Below are 18,354 nucleotides of genomic sequence, written 5' to 3'. Positions count from 1 at the left end.
CTACCCTGGGAAAACGCTTCTGACTATCCGCTCTGTCCATGTCACTCATAACTTTGTAAACCTCTATCATGTCGCCCCTGCACCTCCGTCGTTCTAGTGAAAACAATCCGAGTTTTTCCAACCTCTCCTCATAGCTAATGCCCTCCAGACCAGGCAACATCCTGGTAAAGCTCTTCTGTACCCTCTCAAAAGTCTCCACGTCCTCTAGTAGTGTGGCGACCAGAATTGCACGCAATATTCTAAGTGTGGCCTCACTAAAGTTCAGTACAGCTGCAGCATGACTTGCCAATTTTTATACTCTATGCCCCGACCGATGAAGGCAAGCATGCCGTATGCCTTCTTGACTGCCTTATCCACCTGCGTTGCCACTTACAGTGACCTGTGGACCTGTACGCCCAGATCTCTCTGTGTGTCAATACTCCTAAGGGGTCTGCCATTTAATGTATACTTTCCACCTGCATTAGACCTTTCAAAATGCATTACCTCACATTTGTCCGGATTAAACACCATCTGCCATTTCTCCGCCCATTTCTCCAACCAATCTTTATCCTCCTGCATCATCTGACAATCCTCATCACGATGCGCAACTCCACCAACCTTTATGTCGGCTGCAAACTTACTAATCAGACCAGCTACATTTTACTCCAAATCATTTTTATATACTGCAAACAGCCGTTTGTACAAACTACAAATCTCAATTTGAGATTTTTTGTGGCCGTGTATTAACTGGAAGTGGTGTACTAGCTTTAAGTTCTGTATTAATTTTGGAGCCACGGGGTCATTTTAAGGCACAGAATGATACCATACGGCCCATCGAGTCCAGGTTGTGTCACCACGGAGGTATCCAGTCAGTTCCACTCCTCTACTCAATTCCATAGGGCTGCAAGTCTACTTCTCTCAAGTCACCATCCAACTTTCTCTTGTAATCATTCATTGCCTCCACTTACCCCGCCCTTGTGGGCAGCGAGTTCCATGTCAGTACCACCAGCTGTACAAAAACGTGGTTCCTCGATTTCCCCCACAACTCTTTCCCAAAACCTTCCACCTGTGTCTCCGAGTCCCTGTAACATTAATTAATGGAAACAGTTTCGCCTTGTCTAATTTATCTAAACTTTTAATAATCCTGTACAGTTCTACTACATAGCACCTGAATATCCTTTGCTCTAAACAGGAAAACATTTTTTTTCATCCTAACCTCATAACTAAAATCCCCCATCGCTGGAACACTTCTGGTAAAGATTCTCTGCAGACTGTCATGCACCCTCAAATCGTTCCTGAAATGTGGCGACTAGAACTGGACCCAATACTCCAATTGCTTTATCAGTGTGAAGGGCTGTAATAATTTAAGGTAAGGTTTTATTTTGAGAACTGTATTCGTTTCAGGCGACCTATTCATTTGAGTTGTTTTGTTAGTTTAAAATGCACTTTGGTGTGAAAGGTCTGCATCAGATTGAGTGCATAAATCAATAGAAGGATTTGTGTCAGTTGGAGGGCATATGTCAAAAGGACGATTTGCAATAGTTGGATTGTCTTTGTTGGGTTGAGGAGCAGTATCAGTATCAGTTTGAGTGTCTGTATTGGTTCGATAGATTGTATCTGTTGGGTAGTCGGCTGCATCGTTTGGAGGGTCTGTAGTATTTGAGCTGTTCTCTTGGTTTCAAACATCGTACTAATTTAGGATGTTGTCTTATATTGCGACAGCATATCAGTTGTGATGTTCAATTAGTTGCTGATGCTGTATTAGTTGATACTTTCAATACAGAGAAACATACAACTCACGTTAATAATGTACCTGAACGCTCACAGCTGAAGAGAACAGGCACATCTCAGAGCGCTGTACGTTATCCCTGAGATATATAAAAATTTGGAATGTAATCATTAACTGGTCACAGTCCAGTGAAGGACAACACGGACCCAATATGAGATCTAGAGATGGAGTTGATGACGTTAAAATAACAATGGCATTACCAAGAGATTGCAGCTTTAAATTGTCATTAATTATTTAATATGAGCAATATTGTCCAGTCTTTGGAGTTCTCTAATTCAGTCGCATAACCAAATATATTCTGTCACAGCATGGACTGTACTCCATGCCGTAATCACTTCTTCAATTTAAATAAAACTGTTTGAATAATGTTGTAACCTCAATATCCCCATGGGGGTCCAACAGGGTATATATTGAAGGCTCTGGGAAAGTATTTCATCAGAGCTTAATGGAGAGACATTGTGTGAAGCACAAAGTGTCAACTCATTTCACAAAGAAAATGCATCAACCAATTGACAGTATCGTGAAAATATATTACACAATTCTTGCCGTCATTGGTGTTCCTGGTAAGTGACTATAACCATTGCAGTTCTGTAAGTGTATGTGTGATATAATCTCTGTTCTTAATCCATGACTGATAATGTAACATTGTGATCGAGAGATCATCATTATACAGCCATATGATCAGATATATCACTTCCTTTCATCAAATGTGTTGAATTATTTATGCGATTTTATTCTATTAATTACCAAGTTAATGCATTGATTGAAATATCGTGTACTGTTGTGTTTGAACTCATTGAATGCAGGGCTCTGAGTGAATGTATTAGATTTCACATTTCATCTGAGTGTGGGTCTGTAACTCGAAAGGAACACCTGACCCCAGTGACCATACATTACTGGGAGCAACTCTTACTGTAGAATTGCTCCAAGTGAGGGTCACTAACCGTAATGTGATAGTTCTCCCCAGTTGCCTTCTATTACTGGCAGTACTGCCACCAGAGAATTGTACTGAGTGTGGGTCACTAGAATGGAAGGGCGGTCCTCAGTGGCCATGCATTCCTGGGGGTATATTAGACAGTGACAGTGCACTGAGTTTGGGTCACTAACCGGAATGCAAAATCTGATCCCCGTGGCCCTGCATCACTAGGAGCATCTGTCACTACAGGTTTGTACTGACTGCAATTATTAAATCCCGCCCTATTTTGAAACCACTGTTTCAAGTAAATGATTTCGCCAATGATTGGAGCTGATTTTGTGCGTTAAGAATGTAATTTATTACAAAGTGGAAGATTTTCGCTGATGTTTAGCAATAAGTCTATTATATTGAAATGCATTGATATTACTTTGTGTCCTCTTGAACTTCTCCAACAGAGACAAATATTTACTATTTACTGATAGGTAAATATCAGGAAAACACTGTTATATATAGTATTGAAACCTTCTGTATAATGAAACTTCTTAAAACAAAACTTACAGATTCACAGCATTGCGCGGCACAGAAAAGATCATTCGGTCCGTTGCACTCATGCTGTCTCTCTGAAGGAGCAACTTACCTAATGACACTCCGCGGCATTCTCCGCGTAGCTCTGCACATTCTTCTTTTTTTCAGATAACAATCAAATTCTCTCTTGAATGCCTTAGTTGAACCTACTTCCACGAGGCACTCAGACAGTGCATTACTAATCCTCACCACTAGATGCGTGAAAAAAACAAAGGTCTTCCTCACGTCTCCATTGCTTCTTTTTTCCAGTTACCTTTAATCTGTGCCTTTTTGTTGTTAATCCTTCATCCAAAGGGAACATTTTCCCCCTATCTACTCTGAATAATCGTCATGATATTGAACACCTCTATACCATCTCCTTTCAACAATCTCTTCTCCAAGGAAAACATACCCAACTTCACTGATCGACATATAACTGAATTTCCTCATCATTGGAAACGTTCTTGTGAATCTTTTCTGCACTTTCTCTAATGTCTTGACAGCTTTCCTAAATTGTGGGGCCCAGAGAAATACTCCAGTTAAGGCTGGAACAGCGTTCTATTCAATTTTAATGTAAATTATTTGCTTTTATACTATATGCCCTGGTATCGAATCCTAGGATGCTCAATATTTTATTAACCGCGCTCTCAACCTGTCAACTTTCAATGACTATATATATATATATATATATATATATATATATATATATATCTATATATATACACGCACACACTGGACCGTCTGCTCCTGCACTCATCTTAGTATTGTACCCTTGATATTGTCTCTGCGCGTTCTTCTTAACAAAATGAACCACATTATATTTCATGTATTACATTTCATCTGCTACGTGTGCACCTATTCCACCAATATGTCCAAGTCTTTTGAAGTGCTGCACTGTCCTCCGAACAGTTCACAATACTTACACGTTTCGTATGTTCCGCAATTTTCGAAACTGTGCCCTGTACACCAATTTCTAGGGCATTAATATACATGATGAATAGCAAGAGTCCTAACCCGGACCCTTGGGGAACTCTATTGCAAATCTTACTCCAGTCAGAACAAAATCCATTAATCATTACTTCCTGTTTCGATTTAGGTTTTTTCTGTAACTGAGCTAGCTTCATATCCACGTTACGACTGTCCCTTTTATTCCCTGAGCCATCACGTTTCTCACATGCCTGCTGTATGACACTTTATCAAATGCCTTTTGCAAATCTTTGTGCACAACGTAAACCACATTAACCTCTTAAACTTTCTCTGTTATGTTATCAAAAGCTCCAGCATGTTAATTTAACACGATTTATGTCTAAGAAACTCATGCTATTTGGCCTTAATTAATCCACATTGATCCACCTAACTATTAATTTTGACCACAATTGTTCCCTCCGGGAGCCTCTACACTACTGAACTTAATCAGATGGGACTGTAATTGTTCGGATGAACTCTATACATATTGTTTGAACAAAGGGGCGGCACAGTGGCGCAGTGGTTAGCACGGCAGCCTCACAGCTCCAGTGACCCGGGTTCAATTCTGGGTACTGCCTGTGTGGAGTTTGCAAGTTCTTCCTGTGTCTGCGTGGGTTTCCTCCGGGTGCTCCGGTTTCCTCCCACAAGCCAAAAGACTTGCAGGTTGGTAGGTAAATTGGCCATTATAAATTGCCACTAGTATAGGTAGGTGGTAGGGAAATATAGGGACACGTGGGGATGTTTGGTAGGAGTGTAGGATTAGAATAATTGGGTGGTTGATGGTCGGCACAGACTCGGTGGGCCGAAGGGCCTGTTTCAGTGCTGTATCTCTAAATTAAACTAAAAAAAAAAAAAAAAAAATTAAAGGCGAAACATTCTCAATTGTCCAGGCTTCCGGTAGCATCCAACATCCCATAAAAAGACTCGATAATTATGGCCAGTGCCTCAGCTGTTTCCATTCTGACTTTCCTCAGTGTCCCCGAATGCAACTCATCCGGTCCTGGTGTTTTATCGACATTAAAAACAAACAGCCTATGCAATGCCTGCTCCTTATCAATTTTAAACAATTCAAGTCTCTTCACCATGAACCATGCAGCATGTTCTTCCTTGGGAAAGAGAGATGGAAAGTATTAGTTTAATATTTCGCCCATGTTCTCTGCCTCCATGCGTAAATCCCCTTTTTGGTCCGCTACTCCTCTTTTTACCACAGTTTCACAATGTATATCCCTGTAGTAAACTTCTGATTCCCTTTTATCATAGCTACCAGAGTCCTTTTGAAATCTCACTTGGCTTCTCTTATTTGCGTTTTCACTCCACCCTTGAACCTTATATATTCAGCCTGGTTCTCGGTATCAACTAGACATCTGTCACATGCACAGTTACTCTTTTTTGCACATTAATCTCTATGACTTTAATCATCTACGAAGCTCGGAATTTGTTTGCACTAGCTTTCCACTTTCTGGCTTTATAGTCGAACTGAGTAGAAACTATGTTTTCTGTTCAAGTTAGCTCATTGTTCAGTTACTGTTTTGCCTGTTAACATTTGACATCAATTTATTTTTTAAGATCGATTCTTATCCTGTTGAAGTTGTCCCTCCACAGTTAAGTATTCTTACTGCAGATTGTTGCTTGTCGTATCCCATAGCTAACCTGTTATGATACAATGGTCACTGTCACCTAAATGTTCCCCTACAGAAACTCGATCCACCTGGCTCACCTCATTCCCAAGAGTCAGGTTTAGCAGCGCCCCTTTCTCGTTGGACTGGAAACTACTACTTTGGAAAATTCTCCTGAAAACTCAAGGACCTCTTGCCCCACTCTGCTCTTTAAACAACTACTATCCTAATCTATGTGATGATTCGTAAAGCCTCGATTTTTACCACTCGATTATTCCTGCACATCTCTGTAATTTTCTCACAAATCTGTTCCTCCACATCCTTCCCACTAGTTGGTGGGCTATAACTAAACCGATCAATGAAATTGCACCGTTTTTGTCCCGTAGTTCTAGCGAAACATATTTTCTCCTTAAACCCTCTGGGACATTCTTTCCCTCCAGCACTGAAATGCTCTCCTTAATCAATACTGCGACCTGAATCCTTTCCTTCCTTTTCTTTCTGTCTTGTACACAAAGTAACCAAGACTATTTTATTCCCACTCCTTCCCTTATTTATGCCATGTCTCCATTATAGCAACAACAATATGTTTCCACATGGCAATCTGCGACTGTAACACATCAATGTCATTCACCACATTCCACACATTTACTGACATGCACAGTAATCCTAAACTGGAATTTATCATGCTCGCCTTACGCTGGACCCACTGAATAACTTAATATTTCCAAATCTCCGACCATCTGTCTCCCCCAGTTATATGTGAACCCTATTATTCTTCTCTGATGTTATTTATTGTATCCAACATCGCTGCCAAGGTAGTTCAAAACCTCCCCAATAGCGCTAACAAATCGCATTGCAAATGATGTCGCTATGGGAGAAGGTGAGGATCCTAACTATGCTGTTTTTGTGCATCGTTCATGCATATGTTTTTGTTCCTTTCGTGTTGATTAATCCTATTACCTATAATACGGTTCTGAGAATCTGTCATGAGTGTTGCATTTTATTTAATTTTTTAAAATTTATTTATTAAGAGATACAGCACTGTAACAGGCCCTTCGGCTCACCGAGTCTGTGCCGACCAACCACCCCCATATATACTAACTCTATAGTAATTCCATATTCCCTATCACCTACCTACACTGGGGGAAATTTACAACGGCCAATTTACCTCTCACCTGCAAGTCTTTGGCTATGGGAGGAAACCGGAGCACCCGGCGAAAACCCACGCAGTCACAGGGAGAACTTGTGAACTCCACACAGGCAGTACCCAGAATCGAACCCGGGTTCCTGGAGCTGTGAGGCTGCAGTACTAACCACTGCGCCACATGATGTGAATGGGCCCCGTTAATTGAATCATCCAAAAGTCCATTTACATTTCTGTCCATGTCAGGCTGTTCTCTCTTGTGCAGCAAACCCGATCTGTTCTTAAACTCACAGAGGATAGGATCTTGCCAGACAGATATCATTAGGCTATTGACCAGAACACTTCACTCCACCTACTAATGCTGGTACATTCTGGCAGCCTTATTTGGAATTATTTAGTTTTGTTTCTTTCACCCGTCATTACTGCTGGAAATCATCTACTCCTCAACGGCTCTAATCTGGGAATGAAAACACTCGCTGGCTCCTTATGCCAACTGTTGCGCAGGGCATAGATATATGGACCTCTGGTTTAAACATGGGATATTTCACACTCACCTCATCAGTATGGGAGCCTTTATGTGTGCTTTTTCCGTAGGATACGTGGACTATTATTTGTTCCAATTTTACTCAGGTTCCCTCCTGCACGTGTATTTGGTTCCGATATTTTGATGACTGTGGTGATGCCACTTTCTTCTTTTGTCTTGAACTGAAAATAGTTCATCACTATTTATTTTCATTTCCAACTCTCCCTCGCCTTTACACAGTGCATTGGGACACTTCCCTGTCATTCTTTCCATTCTAGGGGATTCGCTGTGCACCAAATTTATTATAATCACACCGACTCCCTATCTACCTTAATTGCAGTATTTGCTTTCCAGAAAGACTGTTCCATGCTTTAAGTTTCACAAGCCCGTTAGATCTCTTCTGAGGATGCTAACTTCCACAACAGTGCTTCTGAAATGTCCTATTTTTTCCCCTCAGCCGAGAATACACCTCCACTGTATTGATCAGGTTACTCGAGCATTTCAGTCATATTAACAGCATTACTGGCTTCACCCTTTCTCGTCTCTTGTCGAAGCACGAAAACGCTGCCCTTGCCCTTGCCCTGACTGGCCATCCCATGAGTTTCCACATCCAACGTATCATGCTCCACATTTCTGTCACATCCAGCTAAATACAGGAGCATAAAGGACTAAATACAGGAGCATAAAGGGCTAATACCGGAGCATAAAGGTCTGCAAAGGAAACCTTACCCGAACCCGAACGCCGGAGCCATAAGTCCGAGCCACCCGAACCCAAAAGCATATCCAGTGGTGCAGTGGTTTGCACCGCAGCTTCATAGCTGCACTGATCCGGGTTCAATTCTGGGTACTGCCTGTGAGAAGTTTGCAAGTTCGCCTTTTGACCGCGTGGGTTTTCGCCGGGTGCTCCAGTTTACTCCCACAGCCATAGACTTGCAGGTTGATAGGTAAATTGGTCGTTATAATTTGCCCCTCGTATAGGTAGTGGGATGTGGTAGGAATGTAGGATTAGTACAAATGGATCTTTGTTGGTCGACACACACTCGATGGGACGAAGGGCCTGTTTCAGTGCTTGATCTCTAAATAAATTAATGGATTTGGGTCCCGTCGGGGTCGGGTCCGGCAGCTGCTCTTTACATCAGTTCTTGGGTAAAGGAGTGTCTGAATCGCAACCCCATGGGCGGTCTCATCTGCTGCATCTTGGTCTGAGTCGGAAGGCTAGTTGCTGAAGGGGAGAAGAGGGACATTGCTTGATCCTCGACCCAGGGTTGGAGGGTGCCGCGCATATGTATCAGCGTGATCGAGTCTGGTGAGTGCCAAAGGAATATCTGGCCCCCAGCACCGGGTGGGTTCCCCTATCTTGTGTTGTTTTCTGAGTCTTGGAAGTCGCAGCTGCCGGGGTAAGTATCTGAACCAAGACACGATTGTGCAACATTTTACCAGGGGCGTTCGATCCCGAGGAGGGATTTTCTGATCGTGCCAAGGTTGTCAGATCCTGTAAGTTCACTCCAATCTCATAAGGCAACTCTGGTCCTGGGGGGGGCGGGGGGGTTGCACTTCCCAGAGGGGTAGAATGCTGGGAGCTGTAATCCTAGGGGATCCAATTCCATATATATCTAGTCAACAGGTGCATATCTGTTCCTGGGAGTGTACTGATGCGAGGAGGGTCCTATCAGAGATGGGGAGTTACGATATATTGCTCGGATGTCCGAACGTTCAGAACTGATGCAAGGTCTCCAGAGATGCTGTCTGACCCGCTCAGTATTTGCAGGACTTTCTGTTTTCATCCCTGGGTGTAAATGCCAGTTCATCCTCTCTTTTGACTCTGTTAAACCTAAGCATAGACGGTTCAGAGGCGTGTGGGGTCAGGATAGTGATTTTCAAAAGAAAAAAATGCACTGACCCAACCTCAACCCATCCGTTTCTCGGTGCGAATATCCTGTCCTTATTGTCAGGGTCAGACATGGAGAATGCTGGAGCAGTTAATTTCTTGTCCCTTCTCCCCTGTCTCTTTTGCAGTTAATTTATTGGCGATTGGGATCCTGTCCAGGAGAAAGTGCGGCCTCTCTACCTGCACCACACACTACCTGGTTGCCATGGCAATGGCGAATCTACTGTTCGTTATCACAGAGGTCATACTGTGGCGGATTGGTTATTATTACTTCCCAGGATCATTCCTGTACATCACCCCTGTGTGTAGTGTTATCGCTGTCCTGAGATTTGCAGCCAGATAATGTTCTGTCTGGTTCACTGTCACTTTCTCCTTCGATCGATTTGTAGCCATTTGTTGCCAGAAGCTGAAAACAAAATATTGCACACAGAAAACTGCGACTGTGGTTCTAGCAACAACCTGCATATTACTCTGTTTAAGAAACGTCCCCTTCTACTTTATATATGAACCGGGAGAGATAATCGACGGTGTACCATGGAATTGTTATACAAATCCAAACTATTATAGTGAGCCTGGATGGGTGGCATTTGACTGGTTTGATGCGGTTTCAACACCATTGCTCCCATTTGCTTTAATTCTGTTACTGAACGTTCTGACAGTCAGGCACATTTTAGTGGCCAGTCGAGTCCGTAAGGGATTGAGGGGTCAGAATAATGGAAAGAATCGCAGTGACCCAGAGATGGAGATGAAGGAAGTCTATCATCTTGCTCTTCACAATATCTGGAAGCCTCATACTATTGTGGTTGGTATATGTTCTAGAATTCTTATATTATAACATCGCAGGAACAAATCCAGGAGATTACAATAATTATGAATTAATATTTGAACAAGTCGGATTGATGATGATGAATGTAAGTTGCTGCACAAATAACTTTATTTACGGGGCGACTCAGTCAAAGTTCAGAGAGCAGGTCAAGATCGCAGTGAAATATCCAATTACATCTATTATCCAATTAATGCATACAAAAAAACAACTGAGAGCATCCCAACCGTTTCAGTTAATTAATATAATATTTAGTCCCAATGGGAAATAGACGACCAAAATCTGGATGAGCTGAAGTACACTGGCAGGGTTGGTGGGTGGGCGGGCTTAAAAGTCAAAAAGCAGCAGGTTGGTGGGTACTAGATGACCTTTATAGGTCATCAAGGAAAGGCAACAGGAAGGGGGTCATAGCCCCCTGCAGGACAGGAGGGCAACACCTACCACAGTTTCTCCTGCACCTCAACTGGTTCGATTCTCAGCTCCTCACATCAGCCCGGAACAAAAACAACGTTGTTGTTACAAAAGCACAAATTTCGAGGCACTTGAATATTATTCGTTGCTTTATTACTGCTGATACTTTATTGAGTCCATTTCTAATCCATTGCCGCCGACCAATCACTGCTCTCTCTCTCTCTCTCTCTCTCACACACACACACACACTCACTGTGTCCACCTCTCTCTCTCCCCCCGAGTCAAATTGTGTTGTTGTGGTGGGTGGAGAGGTTGCACCTGCACAAGCCCAGTAAAGGAGCTCGCGCTGGGAGAACTGACCCGGGGCAAGCCCATGTGGCCAGGCTCGGCATAGAAGCCAAAACCCCCGTCGCTGCAGCCTGGTCTTTGCTTAGATGAATGGTGCCATGTCCCTTCCTGGTTCCCACGTTATCTGATATTGTACAGAGTTATCATTCCTCAGGTCCTGTTCATCTCTCCTTGAACTCTGCCTTCATCACTCCTTTCTCAGTAAAAAAACACTTGGTCCCTCCATCATTGCAAATTATTTTTCCTATCTTTATCTCTATCTCGTCCAAACTCCCTGGACGTGTTGTTACCTCCCAATCCCGTCTTCATCTTTCCCCGAACACAATGTTGCAATCCCTACAGATTGGTTTCCGTCGTTATCCAGATTATTCCTTGTTTTATCGATCTCATCGCAGCCAGGGGTGTCATTCAACATTGGATTTCTTCCCGCTTCTGCACCAGTATCTCTGCTTTCCCTTAAGCATCTATCCCTAGCACCATCTTGGCTGACCCAGACTGTTCAAAATGTGGTCCCATATTTGTCCCAAAGATGAATGTCTGACAACATTTCCAAGCCACCGCTAAGACCACATATTTCCACCTCTCTATCATTGTACTACTTCACCACTGACGCAGCTTATGCAGTTCTGAAACCATCATACATGCCATTATTTCTTCTTGACTTGACTTTTTCAATAAATCCCTGTACAGCCTCCTACATTCTAGCCCCTGTAAATTTGAGGTCAATCAAAAGCCTGATGCCTGTGTCTTTAAACGCACATAATGACGTTCACCCATCACTCCTTATGCTCGCTTCCTACATTGGCTCCCAGGCAAGCAACACTTCGATTTTATTTGTTTTCTCCTTCTTTGCAAATCCTGCCATGGTCTTGCTCCTATCTCTGTAATCTAACCAACTCTATAACTCTCCTCATCTCTGTAACTTCCTCCAATCCCTACAATCCGTGCAAAGTCGGTAGACTCCTCCTGTCTCTACTTCATCCAAGATCTCCGAGTTGTATTGGACAATTGCTGGAAAGCATCTCGGGCCAGGCACATCTTTTGTATTTGGGGCAATGTCTATAGCCTCTAGCTTTTAATCCCTGCAGGTACTCCTTCTCCTTGATGTTCAAGCTAGGATACACTACCTGAAATTGCACAATAGCAGACATGCTCTTATTTTTAACTTCATCATTGGGTCTTCATCCAGCACGCGAAGCTTATGTTCCTCTGCTCTGGTTCTGCACGACTAATCGTCCTGATTACAAAAGCAATGTGGCACGCCTTAAAAAAAATCTTATCTCTGGTCACTTGGACGAGTTTTATGAAAACGAAATCACACCAGAGTGCAGCTTAGTAAAAGAGAATAAACCCATGCCTGGGTTTATAGTGTGATACTGTTGACGCTCTCGACCTGCAATGAGCTGTGCAAAGCATGGGACAAATCCAACTTCTTGAATACCTTGGATCCAGCGAACTCTGCGTACAGATTTTGAGAGGCCAATGTGGACACCGTTCAGCATTTACTGTTTGATCGTGACTTTCTAGTCCCCACATGGTCTTACAGTTCTGTCTCACTTGGGCACTACTAAAACTGGGGTTGCACAGTAATACTGGCTCCGTCTAGTTTTTTTTTAAATCTCCTCTTAATTCTTTGTTTTGAGAGCATAAGGTACGGCCTTGCAATATACTTGTCTCAGGCCTAAATCAGATTTGCACTTTCGCACAAATTACCCCTTCAGATCTATCCGAGGAATGATCCTGTCACTGCTTTACAGCTGGTTAAGCTTCTTGGCCGTCTCAACGTGCAGTCCAACATTAGCTTGGGAAGGCAGTTTTTGCCTATATCTCTCTAGAAAAAGGGTAACTTGTGGGACTTGCCCTTAGGGTGGACATGACACTTCATTTGTCCACATGTTTCAAACGCCTCATCAAAGTCGGTGTTCCACTGACCTGTGCTCTCAGTAAGAGCTCTGACACTGAATTTGTTGTTGTACGTATCTCTGCTCACAATATAGAAATCTGCAGCATTATCAATGGACATGGCGATATTCAGTTGATTTTTCAGTTTCTTTGCACAAATGTTTCTGTCATTTTACTGATTCCTAGTGGCATAACTTCGCTATAACCCTAACACCTCTCCATGGAGACATGCTGAATTCGCTACAAGATTGAGAACTCAACACTTTTCCATCGCTGTTTCTATTACTATGAGCAAGTGTTCTCTTTCCTGTTTTCGCTTTCAGTCTTCAAACAGCTGCAATATTACCAGCCTTTTCGCAATTACATCATTTAGCATTCATATACTGACATGCCCGTGGCGTTTGGTTGCAATTAGAACGATATTAAGTCAATACACCTTTACGAACAGTACTCTTCTGATCAAATCTTTAGACGTGACAGAAGTCTCCTAAACGTAGACAAAAATTGTAATAGACATTTTCAGAGGGTAACATTCCCGAGCATTATTTGATGTTATCTTCATGATGGAAGCAATCTTGCAAGCTAGTTTAAAGATAAAATGCTGTATATTTAGTCACTGTTACTGGAGTCTTTCATCTATCAATCAACACACGAATCTCTCGAGGAATGCACGGTCCAAGAATATAACAAAACGGCAATCTAATGATAAGTTATTCTGTACCACAATACTCAATAACTGTTTTGCTACTTCACTGGTTCCTGGTTCCATATGTGCAGCTTTCCTTTATCTATAGTGGCTTTGGATTAAAATCTTCCTCCAACTTGATCATATTTGTTTTGACAACACACTCCTGTCTCGTCCCCTATATGCTACTCTCCATAAACTTGAGGTCAACGAAAACTCTGATGCCCACAGCATAACTCTCACGAAGTCCCATTCCTCAATCACTCTTCTTTTCGATGAGCTACCTTAGCCCCCTCTCAAGAAATCTCTTGATTTTAAAATGTTCATCCTTTTTTTCAAATCCATCCATGCCCTCACTTCTCCATATTTTTGTATTATCCTCCAAGCCAAAAACCTCCCAGATAGCTACTGTCTCCAATTATGGACTCGTGTTCATCTCTGATTTTAACAAATCCAACTGTTGCGTCGGCCCCACGCTTTGGATTGTCCCCCATACATCTCTCCACCTCTCTACCTCGTTTTCGTCATTTAAGATACTACTTAAAACCTACATCTATAAGCACGCTTTTAGTCACCGGACCTCATATCTCCTGATGTGTCTGGGTGTTATCATTCATTTTGTCATGTCTGTGTGAAGGATGTTTTATTACCTCGCTATATATATGCGAGTTTTTGTTTTACTGAGGAAGTGCAGTGTTGGAGGGGCAGTTTTTACAGATGAGACATAAACCTAACGCTCCATCGACCGTCTCAATTGGACGTTAAAACCCCACGGCCAGTATGAAAGTAAGGCAGGGGATACGTTCTCCACGATGTCCTGGGATCGAGATTTTTCCATCAACCATCATCATTAAAACAAACGGGTGGTGTATTGTCAGTTCTTGCATTGCTCTATTCAGGAGCTTGCTGTGTGCAAACTGTGTTTCATTACATTACCACATTGTGGCAGGTCCTTCATTTCCTGTGAAGTACATTGGGAAGCAGTGTTGTGGTAAAAGGCTCTTTATAAATGCAAGCATTCTTTTTATTTTTACTTCCAGCCATCTCGGGTCACAGGTGTTTCAACACTGCACATTGAATAGGTCGAAAGTGAGGGGAACTCTTCTGACATATAAGCCTCTTTTTTCAGCAGGGAGTTTAAAATGTTTGTTGCAGGAATAAACCATTTCTTCCCACGCAGCTTCCTGAATGTAGAGCCCAAGGTACAGTTCTGATGGTTTTTGGTATACCCCTCACTACGTCCAGATCAGTGTAACTGGCTGTTTGCTTTCAACAAATAACATACATTTATTCAGTGCCTATTAAAATTGCTAAAAGCGTCGTAAGGTGCTTCACAGGATCGTTAATCAGACAATAATTGTACACAGACCCATAAGGTTACATTAGTGGAGCAAACATTATCTCATAGAGGTCGGGTTTAAGGTACATGCTCAAGAGCAATGGTGCAATGTCGAAAATTCCACACAGAGCCCACAAGTCGGTTCCTTTAAATCAGCGCTCTGCATGGGTGCACTGAACATTTAAATGGCCTCACTTCTTAAGCAAAAATGTCACCAGCATACTTGAACAATAGAAAAAGAGGGCATATAGGTTTAGACTTCTTAAGAGGGCATTCCAGAGTGTAGGGTCTCAGCGGTGAATGCACATCCATCTGTGTGGAGCAAGGGGAATCGGGTATGCACAGAGTCCAATTTTCACGTGTTCAGAATTCTTTTAGAGTAGGAGGAGCTGCCGAATGCTACTGAGTAGGGTGGGTTGCAGGATCTGCACTTGTTTACAGACGTAGGGCGAGCTGTAGATATGGACGAGATTACAGAGCTATAGATTATTTCAGGGTTGGAGGACATTACATGGATATGAATGGTTGTAGGGACTAGAGGAGGTTACAGAAGGAGGGTGGTCTTTAGGCAGTAGATGCCTTTACAGCGTTAGGGAGGGTTGCAGAGACATGAGGAAATAACTGTCATAGGGAAGGTTGTAGTGGCCGGAGGAAAATACCGATATCGGGACTATTGTATGGGCTAGAGGAACCATCGGGTCAGTTTTGGAGGTGGAGGTTTTTTCTGTGCTAAGGAGTGTTTTATGTATAGTGTATACCGCAGAGATAGATAGCATTGTAGGGGCTGAAGTATTTACAAAGGTGGGGGGGGGGGGGTGGGGGGGTGTAGGGGATGGCAGTGGTTACAGTGATAGGTTTGTTTTACAGCTGATGGAGAATAAAGTGGAATAGAGATATATAGGAGTTGAGTAAATTGCAGTGATACACTGATGAAGCAGGATACAGAGATAGGGTAGGCTGTGCAAATTAAAGTAGGTTACAGAGAAAGGGAAAGGAGTAAATGTTTTGATTTGAAAAATTAGAATCCAAGTGTTGCTGGACAGGGAGTCCATGAAGAACAACGATCACAGGAGGTGAGGGCTGAATGGGACTTGCATGATGGAAGATGCTGGACAGCTTGAATAATACATAGCACGGTATATAATGCCCCGGTCCACAGTACCAGTGAACTGATTGAATAGTGCTTAATAGGAGGTAACATTATGCTTTCCATCGTGTCGCTATGTTTCATGACATCCCTGATTAAATTTTTCATCACAAGTTACAGTATTGTCAGGATAGAGAGAAATGATACATCCAGAGCTTGATACCTTGCTGATCACATTGGCCGACATTGACTCCTCCTTCCTGATATGTCTTCTGCCCGGCATTTTCACAGGGAACCAGCCCACTTGAAAGAAAATGGTTCATAAGTATGAGAGCATGGGAAGACTTATGGCACAGAAGGAAACATTTGGCTCATCGTGTCCGTGCTGCCTATGAAGAATCTATCCTGCTCTTGGGCCATAGTTCTGTAGGTTATAGTAACTCATTTTTCACAACCAATCTTTTGTTTTCTTTAATGCAATGTGTGTTTCCAGTCTACCTGGTTTTCAGGCATTGAGGTTCAACACCTTCCCATGATCTGGAATACAAATTTTAGGTTCTGTAATGTATACAGCTATGGACCAATACCTCAAATGTGAGATTTGGCTAAATAGCCCGACTTGGCTGATACATATGTGATGAATCGATTAGTCTCATTCAGAGCTGCAAATGTCACTGATCCGATAATGTTATGCTGTATTCGTTTGTCTTACAGTGTTATTTTGAGGATATATATTATTTCAATGCCTTGGTTGGATATATTTGTTTGAGATACTCTACTAAATGAAAGTGATGTTTTAGTTCATCGTGCTGCATTAACTTGTGTTGCTTTATGAGTGTGACTGCTGTATTAATTTGACGTGATGTAGTTTAAGGACTACATTAGTTTCAGATGGCCTATTATTTCAAATGTTGTTTTGGTTTAAGATGCAGTTTCAGCCGGAAGGGTTGCATCACTTTGAGTACCTGTATCCATAGGAGGAGCAGTGTCTAATTGAGTTGCTGTATTCGTTGGAATGTCTGAATTGGTTGAAGGGGATGCATTAATTGGTCGAGCTATATCAGTTGAGTACCTGTATCAGTAGGAGTGTTTGTTTGTGTTGCAGGAGCTATGACAGTAGGAGAGGCTGCTACGGTTGGGGTGTTTTACATTCGTTGTTTTATTGCATTACATGAGGAGCTCTATTTGTTTAAAACGTCAAATTAGTTTGAGGTGCTATATTAGATTGACATTTTGCATCAGCTTCTGTTTTTGAATGAATTTCAGAAGCTTCATTCGTTGAATTGTTCAATACATCGTCACAAATAACCAGAATTAATCACTTAACTGAAGGTCCACATTTAAAGAGGGCTGCCGCATCACAGAGCTTTGTAAAGAGCACAATAATGCAACACAAGAAATAGGAGCAAGAGTAGACCAAATGTACCAGGAGCATGGTCCGCCATTCAATACGACCACTTCCTGCCCATTGGCCACATCCCTTGATTCCCTGAAAGTCCAAATAACTGTCCATCTCAGTCTTAAATATATTTAACGACAGACCATGCACATCCCTCGGGCGTAGCTAACTCCAAACATTCACACACGTTTGATTGAAGTAATTTCTCCTCATCTCATACCTAAAAGATCTGCCCCTTATTCTGTTAATGTGCTATCATGCTTTAAATTTCCCGACCGGCAGAAACAATCTCTTCGTGTCTACCATATACAGCCCCTGCTGAATCCTATATATTTCAATGAGATCGCATTTCATTCTCCTAAACTCCAGAGAATATAGATCCAATTTGCTCAGCCTCTCATCATAAGCGCATCCACTCATCGCAAGGGCTAATATAGTGAACCTTCACTCTACCGCCCCAATGCAAGTGCATCTTTTCCAAATGTGTAGGTCAAAACTGCACACGGTACTGTGGATGTGGTCTCATCAAAACCCTGTATAAATGTAACAAGAGTACTTTATTCCTCTACTCCATCCCCTTTCATTAAAATCAATTCGCTTCCTAATTGCTTGAAGTACTTGCTAGCTAACTTTATGTGTTACTTGTGCAAGCACACCCATATCTCCTTGAACATCCACACGTATAAGCTTCATACCTTTTATAAATGTTCTGTTTTTCTATTCTTACAACCAAAGTGAATAATAGCACACTTCCTTGCATTATAGTGCACCTGCCATTTAGTTGCTCACTCACGTACCCAGGATTACAACGCTCCCTATCTCTGTATCTATCGTCACTCTACCACCCTGTCTACCACCATAACCACGTTCCATCAATCAACACTTCCTATCTTTGTATATACTACAACACAAAACCATCTCTACATCTGTAAAATTATCCATCCAGCCAACGCTTCTTATCTCTGCAACCTACTC

Source organism: Heterodontus francisci, unplaced genomic scaffold, assembly GCF_036365525.1.
Source record: "Heterodontus francisci isolate sHetFra1 unplaced genomic scaffold, sHetFra1.hap1 HAP1_SCAFFOLD_64, whole genome shotgun sequence".
In the NCBI taxonomy this organism is placed as follows: Eukaryota; Metazoa; Chordata; class Chondrichthyes; order Heterodontiformes; family Heterodontidae; genus Heterodontus; species Heterodontus francisci.
This window is presented reverse-complemented; position numbering follows the sequence as displayed.